General features: G+C 37.5%; 1 pseudogene; it reads right to left on the bottom strand.

Moving 5' to 3' along the window:
* Positions 1–2470: 2470 nt before the first annotated feature.
* On the bottom strand, positions 2471–2914 carry LOC105714800 (ubiquitin-conjugating enzyme E2 variant 1-like; annotated as a pseudogene).
* Between the last annotated feature and the right edge of the window lie 16457 nt (positions 2915–19371).

Here is a 19371-nt window from a genome sequence, read left to right as displayed (position 1 = left end):
ATAATTTTCTCTTTATTAATAGTAATGAAATAGATAATCTTTGAGTTAACCAAATGAAGAAAAGGGAGAAAGTACAATAAGCAAAATAAGAAATAATCAAGGTAAGTAGGAGAATCATAAGAGGCTATTTTGCTAAGCTACACATAAATAAATTTAAAATTTGGGATGAAATACGCAGTTTTCCAGGACAATGTAACTTACCAAATGGAAAGAAAGAAAACATGTAAAATCCTGGATTTCCATAAAATAATTAGCTTAATTTTTATTCAGTGGCTATTTCCTCATGAAACACAATTGAAGATATTTCTACAGGGTAAATTAACCTTGGGTCCTCTGAGAAGTGCATGTCAAGAGAGGATCTGAAGTGAAAAAGCATTTGTATTATTTTTCTAGTGATGTAGTATTGGTTTACTTTATACACTTTTTTTGTAAATTATTTTATATTTTTCCTTGATGATTTAGAGGGACTAAATCTATTGGAGAATCACCTGTGAAGGACAGAGTGTGACTGATCAGGGGAAGGAGAGCCTTCAGATGTCAATGCAGGTTTGACACCTCCAAAAGTGGAGAGAGCAGGGAAAAAAAAAAATTGAGTAGGAAGGAACCTCAGACTGGAGTGCAGTTCTGAGAGTGTCTCTGCCAGGTCAGTTGGGAAATCAAACAGAGGTTGCCTGTTAGAGGGGTCCCACAACTGCCAGAAATGGCTTGTTTCTAGCATAATTCTTACCTACTGAAAAACATTTTTCTGAAATTTATCTTCAATGTAGTCTGTATCATCATTTTTTCTCTCTTTACTAGATCATTCTGATCAGTATACAAACATACTGTATTACCTCCCATCTTATGAACTATGTCCCTGCCCTCTCCCATAGTAGCTATTGCCCCATTTCTGTGCTTACTTTGGAAGCAGAACTTATGAAAAAAAAGCTTATAATTATTGTATAATACTTACCTCTCCTCCAAGTTTCTTTTAAAACCAATTCATTTGCTCTCACACCTCCACCACCTTACCAAAAACACATCCCTCAAGCTACCCCGGCAACCTCCATGTCTCTAAAACCTATGGTCAAATATTAGTTCTTTTTTTTTTTTCACAATGAATTGCTTTTATTTCGGTATGCATCCACGTTTCAGCATTTAGTGGTCCTGAACAGAAAGTGGAAAGATGCAGCAATTTGCCAGGAGGTCAAGCCCGCCAATTTCGGGGATCTGCTGTGCACACTGGGTTCTTTCTTAATCCCTGCTGAGGATCTTGAGAAGTAGCAGCACCAAAACCAAGGCATGCACCAGAGTCAAGGTTCTTTTTGTTCCAGTTGTCAGATTCCAAACTAGACCCCAGTGGATTGCAAGGATGGCCAAATGAAAGCCCTGTTTAAAACTTCTTCAATTTTTAAAAGTAAAAGCAATTACAGGAAAGTAAAACAATTCAGAGGGATCATGTGTGCTTACAAGTGTCTTCATGTGGTCTTTCTCCAAGTTCAACCACCAAGGACTCTGAGAGCTGGCAGATCTGAGTAACCCTGGTGACTATTCTTTTCACCTTATCAAAATCTGAGCTAAAAACAACGAATCAGCTGTTGACAGCAGAGGGTGGCAGGGCTGAGGACCCAGTATTCATTTCCCAGGCTGGTGGAGAGTGAAAAAGTATGGTTCTGAAACTAAACAAGGGAGGTCAGAGACTCTTTCCAACCTTACCTCATGGCTTCTGGCCAAAGCAAGGAAGTGTCATGGAAGGTGTTGGGTGGTGATGGTGCAAAAAGGAACTTCAGGAGGAGGTAAGAAAAAGCAGCACCCCTCAATAAAGGTCAGGGAGAGAAGATATGAGGAAAGCCCTAATTCCTCACCGAAGGCCGATCTCAGAGGGGAGCAGAGGGGTTACAATCTATGCTTCGGCCAAGGGCAGGAGTGGAGGAGCATGGGGACAGGATGATGGCTTGGAAGGGGCATCATTTAAGACTTAAAGAAACCAGGGGTGCAGGCAAAGCACCCCACACACCCAGCAGTGGTCCCACAGGCTGTGACCTGAAACCTTCACATCTACTCTAACAAGCCCTCCAGGCTAGAGAGCTGTTGTTGCAGGGAGGGTGGGAGGCAGGAGGGTAAGGGGAGAAGGCAGAGACCCCAGGCCGTGTAATCAGCAGCAAGGTGTCTTTTCACAGTTGAGTTCGATGTGCCCCACCAGTTATGATGGGAATCAATTTAAATAGACTTTCTTGATCCCAGAAGTTCAACTACGTGGACAGTGGTTACAGTTGACAGGATGATTTGTTATAGCACAACTTATATATTTCAAATAGACAAAAAGTTGGTATCATTTACAGTATCTTAAGATAAATTTCCTTTGAATGGGAGCTTCCTTTCCAGTACTTTGAGGTCTACAAGACGTATCTAGAAAACTTACTACTGTGGAAAATGAAGACTGCTTAAATCGAATGGGGGGAAGGGAAGGGCTTTTGATTTTTCTTTTTGATTAATTGCTGTAACACTGTCCTTCAGGCAGCTGAGAGAGTTTCATATTTTCTTTAGACATCATTAGGCGCTGAAGCTCTTGCAGGACAACTTTGATGCTATATGAATTCTGCCATTTTGCTAGCACTGATATGGCCCTTGGGTCCACCACTCCATTAGAACTATTAACTCCGTTCATATTAATTTTTGTTACAAATCTTACAAAGGGGGGTGCTTCTGGGTATTTAAGTCCACATTCTATTTTAAGGCTGTATATTTGGTTTTCATAAATTGTTCTTAGAGGCCCAATTATCATCCCTGTCCATCTTGTAAGTGTCATGTCTTTGTCGTCTTCTAGACCCCAGCTAACTGTGCCATCTCCTACTCCTTTCTGGCCTTCTTCGAGTTCTTCCAACAGTCAGAAATTGCGAGGGACTTTTACTCCCGAGCCCGTGGTGGCTGCCATCTTCGTCGCTCCAAATATTAGTTCTTAACTGACTTAACAACAGAGATTTCTTCCTCCTATTTTCTCTTCCTTCTACTTCCTCCTCCTCTTCCTCTTCTTCTTCTTACAATTTTCAAAATAATTAGGTCATATTTAAGCAATCTCCAGAGAAGATCATTTTTTTTCTAAGAACTATTATTAACTTATGAATGTTAACATATTTTGGTGTATTTTTAATGCATTATAAACACTGTTCCTTTTCATACCTAAATTATTATTTATCAGTGGGAAATGTTTAGAGTCAGCCCTTGGGTCATTTTGATGTCTCTCCACTTTGCACAAGATATCTCAAGTTTATCTTGCAAGTTCTCTATCTCAGATGTGGAATTGGCTTTCTCTAAGCAGCTCTAATTCTTTTCTGGGGGAAATGAAATTCAGAGACTATAATTTGGATGCTAGGGATGGTAGTGGCTACTGGGTTGTCATTGATTTGATACATTTTTTATTGGGCAGAGCTAGGAAAACACACGCTTTTAGAAAAGAGAAAAATGAATACTGATTTTACTCTGAAATTTCCATTCAAATTGGTTTATAGGATAGTTCTATAATATTAGGTCATAATCTTGATTCTTAACATTATTGTCATTACTTTCTTAATTCTAATCTATCTATATTAGGCTGAACCATTTTAAATTAACATTTTTGTGTTTATTAGAATGTTTTATTTTAAAAAGTATATAAAGTAAACCAAATACAATATCACTAGAAAAAAAATAAATGTTTTTCAAATACTGATTCTTAAAACCATATGTGTGTATATGTATGTAGTTGTGTGTGTGTATAGTTTGTGTGTGTGTCTGCATATGTAATTTCAAAACAAGAATATAAGTTTTATTGCTAATGAGTCTACTGAAAGAAATTTAAGATTACTTTGATGTTCTTTTTGTCTTTGGAATAAATCCCACTAGGGATGTTCAGTCAAAATACTGTGTTTCAAAGTTACTTGAATTAATTCCTCTTTCTGTGGTTATGCCACCAACTTGATACACAGATAACTTGTTTCCATTTCTTTTTTATTTCTATAATTTATTTTTACTTTTTGATTTAATATTGTTTTAAAATGTACGTGGTTCGTAAGTCAAAATGATAAAATGTTGTACATTCAGATAGGTCTAGTTCCTATTCCTCTCTCTTCACCCATTTTATAATTATTTTTTTATGGTCATCAATTGTTTATCAAACAATTATTTAAAATATAAGTAACTATGCAACTATTCATACTTCACTCAATTTCTTGCAAAACATTTATATGGTGAAAATTCTCCTTCCTTCCTTCCTTCCTTTTGCTTTCATACAACAAATTTAATAAATCAGTCCATAGAAATGCATAGCAATCAAACTTACTTTTACTCCTCTCATACACTTCATGTCCCCACCATGCTACAGAGCAGTCTGTTGTATAGATATGCCATGTTTATTAAAACAGTGCTCTTTTGGTGAGCTTTTGGGTGATCTTGGCCTTTTTCTGTTACAAAGAGTACTACATTTAATACCTTTATGCTATGATGACTAATCATCTCAGTTTGCCTGAGACTGATGGGTTTCTCAAGATGCAGGACTTTAAATGCTAATGCCAGCAAAATTCTGAACAAGCCAGGGAAAACTGGCTACCCTACCATGTGCACACATCTTTTCAGGGGATTGATATTTTATGAATTTGGGTTTTTTACCCAAGTACATGATAGGCTCTTCTATTTGTTCATATACTTCTTTTTTGTCCTTCAAGTATGCCTCAAGGTGTTTTTTTCATATTGGTCTTGAACATTTTTCATTAGGTTTATTTGTAGGTAATTTTTCTTTTTTGACACTACTATAAATGAGATCATTTCTACCATTGCAGTTTTTAATTTATTGTTTTTATACATTCTATAAAAGCCATAGATTTCTATGTATTTAATTTTACTTTCCACCTCCAAGTGCTGAGCAAGCATCCGGGCATCTTCCCTTGGTAAGACTGCTTTCCCCCAGGGCAGCTTTGAAATCTCTTCTGAACCCCCTTTATCTGGTCCTCCATTTAACAACGAGAAAGAGAGTAGGTCATCACCTCTTAGTTGCTTCAGGTTACAAATGACATATTTCATTTATTTATTTATTTATTGAGATGGAGTCTTGCTCTGTCACCAGGCTGGAGTACAGTGGCCCAATCTCGGCTCACTGCAACCTCCACGTCTCAGGCTCAAGTGATTCTCCTATCTCAGCCTCCCAAGTAGCTGGAACTACAGCTGTGTGCCACCAGGTCTAGCTAATTTCTTTATCTTTAGTAGAGACAGGGTTTCACCATGTTGGCCAGGATGGTCTTGATCTCTTAACCTAGTGATCCACCCACCTCAGCCTCCCAAAGTGCTGGGATTACCCGACTGAGCCAGTGCATCCAGTTACAAATGACATACTTCATTTCTGCTCACATTCCATCATCTACAATTCAGCTGATGCCCATGCCTACCTGCAAGAATACTGGGAAATACAGCCTTAACTTGTGCCTAGAAAAGAGAGAGCAATAAATGTCTACCTCAAGACTCTACTGGAATGTAAGTACAGGGATTTTCTACAAGTACAGGGATTTTGTACTTTAAAGAATCTTAAATACTTTGAACATCTCCTAGTATACAGCAGGTGCTTAACAAAGAGGTGTTGTTATACAATGGCTATGTCTTTAACATGAAAATATCTATCTCAGCCTACCATGTTTATCAGTGAAGAGACACTAAAGGCATTCACATTAAATTCCAGATCAAGGTAAAGATGTTCACTCTTACCTTTTGTATTTAACACTCTATGGAGATATTCATCCATGCAAATAGTAAATATTTTAGGGATCATGGGCCACACAGCTGATGTTTAAACTCTACTCTAGACAAATACATGAGCAAATGGGTGTGACTGTGTTCCAATTAAATGTTATTTGTAAAACCGGTTCCTGGGTGGATTTGGCCTAAAGGTCATAGTTTGCAAATGATTACTGTAGATCAGATTTGTCGGCAAGACAAATAAAGGTTTAGGTAAAATTATTACCATTTATGTCTGGAATGTCTAAAAGAAACCATTTTAAAACTACTGAAAATAATAAGAGAATTCAGTATGAATTTTGTGGTGGTGGGAGACGAGACAAATTTAATATAATATAAATTTTAAAAATCTAGAAAAACTGAAAAATAAAAGCAATGTGGGGAAACTAGCTAAACTAGATATATACCAAAAGACTCAGTAATTTAAACTATGTGTTATTGCCATAGGACTAGAAATAATAGGAATTTTAGAGATAGACACTATGCATATAGAACTTATGATATTAAAAGGGTGGCGTTATAAACCAATGATGAGAAAAATAAAATATTCAAAGAATGGTGTTGGGAAAATTAGATAGCAACCGGCGGGGGGGGGAACAAAAAGTTGCATTCACAGTTTGTACCTCCCATACGGTTGAATTCAAACAGATTAAAATTTAAATATGCAACACACCATGAAAGTGTAAAATTACAGAAGGAAACATGGGATAACCCTTCATTGAACTAATACACACGGAGAGATTTTCTAACTATAAGACAATATGTAGAAATGGTAGACGTATTTCATGCCATAAAAATCAAAATTGCCTTACAAAACCAAAATCAATTGATTGATTTAAAGGTAGAGAATACTTGCATCTTAGATCACAAAATGTATTAGTTTGCCAGGGTTGTCATAACAAAATACCATAGACTGGGTAGCTTAACAAACAGGAATTTAATTTTTACAGTTCTAGAGGATAGAAATCCAAGATTAAGATATCAACAGGTTCAGTGTTTTTTGAGGTCTCTCTTCTTAGCTCACAGATATCTACCTTCTTGTTTCCTCGTATGTTCAACTGTGTGAGTTGTCTGTGTTCTAATCACTTTTTCTTATAAGGACACCAGTCGTGTTGGATTGGGGCCCACCCATACGACCTTATTTTACCTTAATTAATTCTTTTAGCCCATCTCCAAAGACAGTCACCTTCTGATGTACTGGGAGTTAGGACTTCAACTTAGAAATTGTGGAAGGACATAATTCAGCACATAACACAAAGAAAGAATTAATCTTGCTTATATATGAAGAACTTCCCAGGAATTCACAGACCATCCTCTTTTCTCTCCCCTTACATGGTCTGCAGTAATCATTGTCAAACTATGACCTTTAGGCCAAATCCACCCCGGAATTGCTTTCGCAAATAACATTTAATTGGAGCACAGTCACATCCATTTGCTCATGTATTGCCTAGAGCAGAGTACTATAGTTTAAACAAAAGCTGTATGGCTCATGATACCTAAAATTTTTGCTATCTAGTCATTTACAGAAAAAAGTTTGACAACCTGTGGACTAGGGCACAGCCAGGCTGGGGGTTAGGGAATGTGTAGGCAACATAGGGATAAAAGCAGAAGAGTTAGGCCAGGTTTCATTAGGGATAAGGTGACAGATCCCAGTGTGCCTGGGATAGTGCCAGTTTACATTTATTATTCCAGCACACTTACTAATGGTATTAATCGTAAAAGTGCCCTCCATTGAACAATAAATGATATGGCCACTGTTATGGGTTGAATTTTGTTCCTCAAAAAGATATAATCGAGGTCTGTATCCCCAGCACCTGTGAATATGACCTTAGGTGAAAGTAGGATCTTTGCAGAGATAATCAAAATAAGACGAGGTCATTAAGGTAACCTGTATCCAATATGACTGATGTCCTTATAAGAAGAGGTAAATTTGGACACAGACACACACAGGGAAAAGAGTACTATGTGAAGACACAGAAATGCAGACACAGAAGGAAGATGGCCATGTGATGACAGAAGCAAAGATTGGAGTGATGCATCTACAAGACAAGGAGCACCAAGGATTTCTGTAACCACCAAGGCTAGAAGAAATGAGAAAGGATTCTTCTCTAAAGCCTTCAGAAGAAGCCTGGTTCTGCTGATATCTTCATTTCAAACTTCTATTCTCCATAACTGTAAAAGAATACATTTTTGCTGTTTTAAATGAACCAGTTTGTAGTACAGTCATGCACTGCGTAATGATATTTCAGTTAACCACAGACTGCATATATGATAGTGGCTTTATCAGATTACAATGGAGCATATATAGAAGCCTGATACATGGCACTTGATATTGGCATTGTTGATCAAGTAGGGGAAATGAGTGATATTCAGTAAGAGTGCTGGAACACTTAGTTTTCCGCAGGAAAACTATATATATAAATAAATAATAATATATGCCATCTAGCTTTGTGTAAGTACACTCTATGATAATGCAACAACAATCACCTGACAACACATTTCTCAGAACGTATTTCGTTGTTGTATAAAGCATGACTGCACTTTGTTACAGCAGCCCTGGGAAATTAAGACAGTCACCTCAATCAATGAGGAAAATAAGTTAGTACTCAGGGATTATCAGTTAGAATATTACGGATTAAAATGTAGACAAGCTAATATATAAGGAGCTCAAACAACTCTATAGAAAAACATCTAATAATCTAATTCAAACTGGTCAAAAGATTTGAATAGACATTTCTCAAAAGAAGACATAGAAATGGCAAACAGGTGTATGAAAAGGTACTCAACATCACTGATCGTCAGAGAAATGCAAATCAAAACTACAATGAGATATTATCTCACCCCAGTTAAAATAGCTTATATCTAAAAGACAGGCAATAAAAAATGCTGGCGAAGATGTGGAGAAAAGGGACCCTGATACACTGTTGGTGGGAATGTAAATTAGTACAACCACTATGGAGAACAGTTTGGAAGTTCCTCAAAACACTAAAAATAGGGCTACCATATGATCCAGCCATCCTACTGCTGGATATATACCCAAAACAAACGACATCAATATATCGAAGAGATGTCTCCATTCCCATGTTTGTTTCAACACTGTTCACAATAGCCAAAATTGGATGTAACCTAAGTGTCCATCAACAGGTGAATGGATAAAGAAAATGTGATATATATACACAATAGAGTATTATTCAACTATAAAAAAAGAATGAGATCCTGTCATTTGCAACAACAAATGAAGGCCATTATGCTAAGTGAAATAAGGTAGGCACAGAAAGACAACCATCACATGTTTTCACTTATTTGTGGGATCTAAAAAATCAAAACAACTAAACTCATGGAGATAGAGAATAAAAAAAATGATTAGCAGAGGCTGGGATGAATACTAGGGGAGGGGTGGTGGTGGAGGGAGGGGAGGAAGGATGGTTCATAGGTACAAAAAGCATAGTTAGAAAGAATGAATAAGACCCAGTATTTGACAGCACAACAGGGTGACGCTAGACAATAATAATTTAATTGTACATTTAAAAATAATAAAGTATAATTGAATAGTTTGTGACACAAAGGATATATACTTGAAGTGATGGAAACCTCATTTTACATGATGTGCTTATTTCACATTCCATGCCTGTATCAAAACATCTCATGTACCCCATAAATATATACACCTACTATGTACACAAAAATAAAAAACTTTCAAAAAAGAAAATACACTCCAGTGGGGCGCCTGGTGACAGAGCAAGGCTCTGCCTCAAAATAATAATAATAATAATGATTTCGTGTTACTTTTATTTAGATTCTTATTATTATATGTGGGGTTTTTTGGTGAAGTTTCTATCAACCTGTGAATGATATGTGAAATTCAAAATCTGTTAAAAATGGAAAGATTATGTTCATCTTTCCTTCTCCACATCCCATATCCCAGGTGGTATTTCACAATTAAAGTTTCTTAATGGGTTCAGAACATGCCACCCCCAAAAATGTTGCTCTGGCATATTGATTATTTTGAGCTGAAGGCACTTGAAAATCAGCAGATGCAGGAAGAGCTCTCTGACCTCACCCTTTCTACCTAAAAGCATGCCATGAAATTTCCCATGAGAAAGGTATTTGCCTTTTATCAGGAAAAGAACAGTCTTACCACCAGAGAATAGAAGTGCACTGTGAAATGGATCTGTGCAAACCAACCTACTAAAAACCTATTATCTTCCATTAGTTTCTTCCATATTATTTCCTAGTCACTTACCACAGTTTACTGCTCCTACTCCAAACTCTTTCTTTTCACTTCTCTACAAATTTATCATTTCTTTGTTTAAAGTATATAGGTTCCCAGTCTTAACTGCTTCTTTAGTTCTTCATTTTTCTTATGAAAACTCCTGTGTGCATGTAAAAGTATAACAAAATTTGTATACTTTTCTACTGTTAATTTGTCTTCTGTATGTTTACTTCTTAGGCCCAGCTACAGAATCTACAGGGAAGAGGGACATTTTCCTTCCCTACATTTCTTTTTTTTTCTTTTTCCCGAGACAAAGTCTCACTCTATCACCCAGGCTGGAGTGCAGTGGCATGATCTCAGCTCACTGCAACCTCTGCCTCCTGGGTTCAAGCGATTGTCCTGCCTCAGCCTTCTGAGTAGCTGGGACTACAGGCATGCGCCACCACGCCTGGTGAATTTTGTATTTTCAGTAGAGACATGGTTTCACCATGTTGGCCAGGCTGGTCTCGAACTCCTGACTTCAGGCGATCCATCTGCCTTGGCCTTGCAAAGTCTTGGGATTACAGGTGTGAGCCACTGCACTCAGCCTTCCTGCCCTACATTTCAAACCAAATTCTGCCAAACATGCAAATATTTTGTAGCATACAGACATGGCCTATCCTTGTAAATTCGTGAAATTCTAGCTCTCCACCTTTTTAGTCTCTCTGACAAGAAAGATTCACTGCATGAAAGTTTCACTTGATACACATGAAGTAAATTTTAGTGCCAGGTTCAGCTAACCTTGGGAATGAGACTTCTGAATGTTTATTAAAGGCAGCACACTTGTCCAAATAAAGCCCTGGGAGCAGGTGACCACTCAGAGGGTTTCACCTGCTCATGCAGGGCCAGAGGTGCTTGTTTATTCTTTCTCACCAGTGTCTGTGTATTGAATTACCATTCATTTCACCATTGAAAAATAATTTCTAAGAGGTAATATGTAAACTATTAAATCTTCTTGTGTTGTTCTGACATGAGACAACAATGAAACTAAAACAGGGAAGCATACGCATTAGACCATTCAAATGCTAATTAACCACACCTGAAGTGTGAATGCCTAATTAGAACATTACAAAGTTAACCAATAGTGAAGAATTAAATATCACCCCAAGGTATTAGAAAGTAAACTAGAGACAATACAGCAGATCTGACCCAAGGGTGTAAGATGGTAGCTTTTCCTAGCTGACTCCATTTCTCTGAAAACAGAGCAGAGGAATGGGCTTAAGCTGAAATTTCATACATTTAGTCATATCAAAGTGTCTGATAGGCTCTGATAATCTGCTACTATTATATACATCTGCTTCAATGTATGTATGAGATCCCACCTGGAAGCAGGGGCTCAATGTCCTGTGGAACATCCTTCCAGTTTTAGAAGTAGCTTATTGATGAGGTGCGTGCAGTAACCATTTTTGGATATTAAAAAATTATTGTTGTTGATTTTTGTCCTATGTATATATATTGTCTTCTTTGTGTGCTACTGTGGCTAAATATATCTATTTATGTTGGTTTTCTTTGTGATTGTGTGTATCAAAATAACTATTGTGAACTTTCTCTTGTCTTCTACTAAAAATAAGAATCTTTGAAAATATATAAAATATTCTATTTCATACCAGACACAACTGGAGATGTGATCATTTTATTAATTTATCTCCCCTCCTACAGCATGCTGTGAAATTTCCACACTCCATTTAACTTCCATAGGCATCTGTTCGCATGTAAATAACTCCCAGGATACCTAAGTTTCTTTGATGATTTACTCCAATTTAAAACTAATTATTATACATTCTTAATTGTGAGACTTAGTTACATGAAAAGGATGGTTTGCCTGATTTTAATTCAAGATTTGTAACACCTGTAATTTAACGCAGAGCAATGTCCTATTTCACTTTTGATAAAACAGAGTGATTATTATTTGCTATTAGCTAATGACTATCTCAACTGAAATTGAGAAACATCTTTAAATTTAGGAGATTTGATTTTAATTTGGGGATTTTATGTGGGACCAAGTTACAGCCACAATTCTAATGGGAATGATTCTAGGGTCCAGAAGGCAGAATTATATTTCTAGGAGAACCAAAATTATATGTTTTTAGCATAATATCCTCTAGGGGAATGGCAAAGATGTTGAAGAGGCAATGGAGTATAATGGGAAAAAAAAACTCTCAGGATGTAAAGGGAGAATTAAAAGACTGTTGCTGCTATGAAATTCACTTAGCTTCTTTGTGATTCAGCTTCGTTTTATTTAAGGATGGGGTAATTAAAGCTTACAAACATCACAGAATGGTTGTGAGGTCCAATGAGATATATGACATCAATTCTATTCCTTTGTTGTTCCCTCCATATTTTGAGAGCAACCTTAAACTCTTCTATTGATTACCTTGTTCTCCCTTTTTATAATCTCCTTTCTTACACCTGTCCCCCCCCACCCACACACACACACACACACACACACACACACAGAGAGAGAGAGAGAGAGAGAGAGAGAGAGAGAGAGAGAGACATGTAGATTAATGGGCATCTTCCCTCAAGTGCATTTGTGTTTTAAAAGATTTTGCCTACCTGGGCAAGCCTGTAGTGGTAGATTCCTCAAATGCTATCAGGAAAAGAGATATTTATTTGGGGACAAGTGTGTGTCTCACATCATACCACAAAAGGAATCATGAACTCAAGAGAATTTTCCTTACTTCTAGTATACTAGGAACTAATTATTTGAACTTTTCTTTATATATTTTATTTAATACATATATTATGTTTTATTTAAAATATATAAATAAATATTAAAATATTTTTATTGATTTTTATTTAAAATAGTACTCTAAAGTCAGCATTATTGTAAAAAAATCCATGGATGTAGTGTTCCAGGAGGCAGGAAATTTTCTGTTAAGAGTCGTATAGTAAATAGGTAAAGCATTGTGGGCTATACAATCTCTGTCACAACTATTCACCTAAGCATTATAACTTCAAAGCAGCTATAGATGATATGTAAAGGAATGGGCATGGCTGTGTCACATTAAAACTTTACTTACAAAAATAGGCTGTGAGCTGGATTTGGCTCACAGATAATAGTTTTCTGATACCTATAGTATTTCATCTCTCCTACATCCTTCCTTCTTTTCCCAATCATCCAAAAAGTAGAATGTTTCACAGGAGAAGAGATGTTAAACACTATAAATATATAGTTGATTCCCACTTGTCCTTTTTAATTCGACCCCAAAGAATATGCAGAAATTTTGTGGCCTTGTCTTCCCCCTACTCAGCCCCTAAGGCAAGCATGATGCCCATGAGTTGTCCCACAGCCAACTAAAATAATGATCAGGGCCAAACACAAACAAATCCTTCCTTTCCTCTAACTCTTTAGTGAAGGCTCAGGATCTCAGATGCAAGGGTAGGGACACTTGTAATTCCTGCTTGGAAGTTGGTAACTCCATTCTTTCTCTGGCTGAAATGAAGGTATCTATGAATGTGTCTGTGCTTTCAGTGCATTTGAAACCTCATAGTTTAGTGTACCAGCACTTCCTGAGAACTGACTGCTTGCAAAACTGTATGAGAATGCAAAATCAGAGACACATGCCCTCAAGGATCCAACTGCCTACTTGGGGAAGCAGAACACACACACACACACACACACACACACACACATAAGAAAAATACTAAAAACACTTACAAAGCCAAACATCAGCAAAGTACATCTTTATAAAGTAGAAGCTCACAGCGTCAGTGCTAAGAGGAAACTCTGTACAGGAATGATCACAGTTAGGTAATAGATCCTAGAGGAAGCAAGATGGAATGACATTTTCCCCTCCCCTCATTCCTACCAAAACAGAAGAAAAAAATATATTTCAGGAAAAAGAAATGCCTAATTCCTTTGATAACAATGCTTCCCTTAAGTTGAATGGTGGCGAGAACCCTGAACTGCTGAAAAAGGTGAAATAGCAGGATCAATAGTAACATCTTACTATCAGGTTTATTTCACATTTCATATATAATTCAGTTGGGCCAAAAAAATTGATTAGCTGGTCTAAACTCAAACCCTATTTAACCTTCAAATCCCACACATCTCATTTGTTGACATTCAGTGTGCATTTCAAAGTCTACATGAGATTATAAAATTTTAGAAATTATATTTGAGATATAACTTGAATTTTTCCTTCACATTATATTTTCAAATTTATATTAAGTTTTATGAATGGAAGTAAACTTTGTATATATAAACATTGAATAAAAATATATTGAGGTAATTGTCCATTTAAAAATAACTAAGAGTATAATTGGATTGTTTGTAACACAAAGGATAAATGCTGGAGGAGATGGATACCCCATTCTTCATGATGCACCTTTTTCACATTGCATGCTTGCAACAAAACATCTCATGTACCCCATAAATAGTTACACCTATGTACCCACAAAAGTTAAAAATTTAAAAAAGAAAATACATTGAGAAATACATACATTCTATGAAGTTTGCCTGTTTAAACTTCATATTCAACTGCATGCCTTTTATAATGAAGAATAGTCTTTTTCTTAAATTCTTCTCAACTACCAAATTTGACCATGCCAGCTTTTTTTTTGTTTTGTTTTGTTTCTGTGTTTGTGTTTTTGTTTTTTTGGGAACCTACCTGACACAGAAATATCCAGCATATGTGATGGGTTAAACTATGTGGGAGGCCCTCCCCACCTATGCGTGAATGGATAGAAGGATCAAGTGAGCGCTCCGTCTTTTGTAATGTTCCCAAGGTTCGATTCTGAAATGGTCCTCTTGGTCCAGCCAATAATATATAGCCTTTGGTTTGCTTTGCTTTCTCCTCCTCTCCTCTCCTCTCCCCTCCTCTCCTCTTCTCTCCTCCCCTCCTCTCCCCTCCCCTCCCCTCCCCTCTCCTCTCCTCTCTTTTCCTTTCTTTTTTTTTTTTTTTGTTGAGACAGGGTCTTGCTCTATCGCCCAGGCTGGAGTACAGTGGCCCCACCTCAGCTCACTGCAAACTCTGCCTCCAAGGCTCAAGCGATCCTCCCACCTCAGCCCTCCCAAGTAGCTGGGACTACAGACTTGCACCACCACTAACTTTTGTGGGTTTGCTTTTTGTGGAGATGGAGTCTCACTGTGTTTTCCAGGCTGATCTAGAATTCCTGGGCTCAAGTGATCTGCCAGCCTCAGCCTCCCAAAGTGCTGGGATTACAGGTGTGAGCCACTGCACCTGGAAATATATACCATTTTCTGCATCTGATGCTGACCATAAAATTTACTGAAACCCTCCTCTAAGCTGTTGTCTTCCTCCTTTGAAGCTTTTGTGTAAGGTGTGGTAGGACACCCCAAAGACCTGAGACCTGAGTCTTTACTGAGATTACAGAACAGATTGTCTAAACTATTTTCATGCCTGCTGACTACTAAATATTTACTTACTAATGTTTGATATTTGTTGAATTCATCCTCAAGCTTGTTTTTAAAATATATTGTAGCAAAATATACCTAACATGAAATTCGCCATTTTTAAGTAATTCAGTGGCATTGTTACATTCACAATGTTATGTAACCATCACCATCATCTGTTTCCTGAACTTTTTCATCATCCCAAAAATAAACTCTGTAACCATTAAATAATAATTGCTTGGCCAGGCACAGTGGCTCACGCCTGTAATCCCAGAACTTTGAGAGGTCGAGGCGAGTGGATGGCCTGAGGTGAGGAGTTCGAGACCAGCCTGGCCAACATGGTGAAAGCCAGTCTTTACTAAAACATACAAAAATTAGTTGGGCGTGGTGGAGCGTGCCTGTAGTCCCAGCTACTCGGGAGGCGGAGGCAGGCAAATCGCTTGAACCTCGGAGGCAGAGGTTGCAGTGAGCCGAGATCACGCCATTGCACTCCAGCCTGGGCAACAAGAGTGAATGAAGCTCTGTCTCAAAAGTAATAATAATAATAATGATGATAATTGCTTATCCCCTCCTCCCACATTCCCCGGTGGCCTCTATTCTACTTTCTGCCTTTATAAATTTGCCAATTCTAGGTACCTCACATAAGAGGAATCTCACAAAATTTGTCCTTCTGTGTTTGCCTTATTTCACTTTGCATGATGTTTTCAAGGTTTAAGCGTTGTAGCATGTATCACAATTCTTTTTGTTTTTCCCAAGACGGGGTCTCACTCCCAGGCTAGAGTGCAGGTGGCATGATCATAGTTCACCCTCGCCTCTACCTCCCAGGTGCAAATGATCCTCCCAGTTCAGCATCCCAAGTAGCTGGAACAACAAGGACACACCATACCCAGTTAATTCTTTTTAAAAACATTTTTTGTATACTTGGGGTCTCTCTGTGTTGCCCATGCTGGTCTCAAACTCCTGGTCTCAAGAAATCCTCCTGCCTCAGCCTTCCAAAGTGCTGGGATTACAGGCATAAGCCACCACCTCCAGCCCCAGAATTCTTTTTAGAGCTGAATAATATTCCCTATACCACATTTTGTTTAATCCATTCATCTGGTGACAGACACTTGGGGTATTTCCACCTTTTGGCTGTTATGAATAATTCTTTCATAAACATTGATGTACAAGCATCAAATTTGTTTTTAAAGTAAAGTTCTGATAGTGAGGCTGTGAGGGAAAAGTCTGTTGCCTTCATCTTTAACTAATGGCCACCACAAATATCTACCTTAAAGAACTTAAAGTTGGGTATGAACAAATGGACTTTTGTCCGGTCATAATGCTCATTTTCCTCATCTGTAAAATGGTGATATTGATAGTACCCACCTCATAGGTTGTTAGGAGGATTAAATGAGTTAATCCATATAAAGTGCTTACAGATGTGTCAGGTTGGGAGCAGTGGTTCATACCTGTAATACCAATACTTCGGGAGAGGATTCCTTGAAGCCAGGAGTTGCAGTGAGACTAGCCTGTGCAGCATAGTGAGACCCTGTCTCTATAAAAAAATAGAAAGGAAATGTCAGTCACAGTGTAAGCATTAAACAAATATAGCTCTTTCTATCATTAGTATCATCATTCTTTATCTTTTAGGGACACATTATCTTGCTGTTACTGTAAGTATAATTTAACCATCCCCATTTAACAGTCTACCCAAGCCTTCCTTAAATTCTAGCATGTTCTAGTTCCAAAGTTATCCACCTCCTCAATCCAAATTGTGCTCCCATGTGGCTAATCTTATCAAGACAAGGAGGAGTGAGACTTTATTAACCAATTAACACCAATATATAAATTACTAAGAGACACTAACTATAAGACATCCTCATGATTCATATGCTCTTGCATCTCAGATTCTCAGACTTGTGAAAATAGAGAAAAATGCAACAACTCAAGTAGAGTTACAGTACTACAATATTTCCCTTAACCCTATTTTCAGAAATGACAATCCAACTTACAATTAATGACTTTCCCTAGAGTAAGAGAGAATTTAAAGACAAGTGCTAGAATTTCTAGTGGTCAGGGGAATCATAAACCTCTAAACCAAGGCAGTATAAAAATGTGACCAAAGATCCCAATTTAGAATGCAATTTAATATTTAATAACAGTTCACAAAGATTATAGAAATAAAACATAAGGTTAGCACAATTACTTTCTTTACAATAGATGAAATTTATTTTTCTGCTTAGGCTTAATAAACAATGTAAATATTATAACTGTGATGTATCAATGGTATATTTAAAAAATAGCTGTGCTTTGCTTTAAGAAAATTAGTATCGGTCAGGGCCAGCGGTTCACGCCAGTAAAGCCAGCACTTTGGGAGGCTGAGTTGGGCGGATCACCTGAATCGGGAGTTTGAGACCAGCCTGACTAACATGGCGAAACCCTGTCGCTACTAAAAATACAAAAAATAGCTGGGCGTGGTGGCAGGTACCTGTAATCCCAGCTACTTGGGAAACTGAGGTGGGAGAATCACTTGAACCCAGGAGACAGAGGTTGCAGTAAGCCAAGATTGTGCCACTGAACTCCAGCCTGGGCAAGAGTGAGACTTGGTCTTCAAAAAAAACAGAAAGAAAGAAAATTAGTATCCATAAATAATAAAAACAAAGCCCATCATTATCATAATAATCAATTCTTTATAGTATATAAATTAGATAATTATTAAAAATTCCAGAAAATGATTTTACCCCGGCCTCCTTAAATAATATGCTTTCTTGGTGCATTTTAAAAATATTTGTTTTTGCTAAAACCTGGTTAATGTTTATTGTATCAAGTGAGATTCAGTTATCTAAACTTTTAGAATATAATTTAAAGTTGGTTCAAAAAATCCTTTTGTACTACTCAGTGGATGCTAAACAATAATAGATATGAAACTTGGTGAGTCTGATTATCTTTTCTCAAGCATTTCAAATACTAACGTCAGCTGGTCTGTCAGGAATTCTGTGCTAGAGTCCTTCAAAGGGTTGTGGATGAGGATAATGGTGGCTAAAGTAGTAACATTCTATCTGTGAATTAAGAGACCTGGGTTTTAAGGCTTACTAAACCGTTAACTAGCAGTTTAAACTTTGGGGGAGCTTGTTTTCTATAACAATAAGTGATTTGGATGGCCACTAACAACCCTTATTATTAATAATAAAAACCACATGAAACAATCAAGCTGAATTCTGTATAGTAAAGACGACAGGCTAGACAAAGAGATGAGCATCATATAAAGCACCATCTAGACCACAAGAAACTCTGATTTGGTATGTAGCAGACACTGTTGTTAATTTGCCTATATCCCCTCAGGCCTTCCCAGGGAGGTGCACGCAGGCCTGACCTCCAACTGCCAGCATCTGCATTGCCTTGCCTGAGGGCTTTCTTTGGCTGCTAGAGTCCACTCTGGGTGAGAAGCACTTGAAAATTAGCATACACTCTGAAATCCTCAATTTATAACTGAGAAGAGTTAGTATATAAATACTTCAGCTCCTCTACCCCTTGGATGCATTAACTATCCCTTGCCCTTGAGTTAAGATAATACCTAGAACAGTTAGACACTGGTTCCCAGAATTCCTTAGCATGATTAATCCCTGTTTAGTCACAGTGGTACTTGCTTGACAATGTATCTTTTATTGGTTACCTTCCCTTCCCCATTTCGTCTTCTCCTTTAGGTCAGCTGGGGTCGCCTGGAACATTCACTATTTGCAATCAAATCCTTATTCCAGGTTCTGCCTCTAGGGGAGTCAAAACTAAGTGTAACTGTGTTTATGACACTACCCTCTCTCCTTCTTTACCCTTAAAATTTGTCTACAAACTTTCTCTTCTTAAGCCCCATCCTATTCTTTGGCTCCCTAGCCCACTGTCTTCATATTCGCTCCCAGGCCCAGCCAAGATGGCTGTGCTATTCTTACCAGATTGTATATATGCCTTTATCCCTAACCTTACTAAAGTGTGCATATTTTAAATTGTGAACTTGTGTATCTTTGCTTTATAACTCTAGTGCCTAACG

The sequence above is a fragment of the Aotus nancymaae genome, unplaced genomic scaffold (assembly GCF_030222135.1).
Source record: "Aotus nancymaae isolate 86718 unplaced genomic scaffold, 86718_ANA_hifiasm-v0.15.2.pri h1tg000058l, whole genome shotgun sequence".
Classification (NCBI taxonomy): Eukaryota; Metazoa; Chordata; class Mammalia; order Primates; family Aotidae; genus Aotus; species Aotus nancymaae.
The sequence above is the reverse complement of the archived record's forward strand: the minus strand, read 5'-3'. Positions and strand labels throughout refer to the sequence as shown.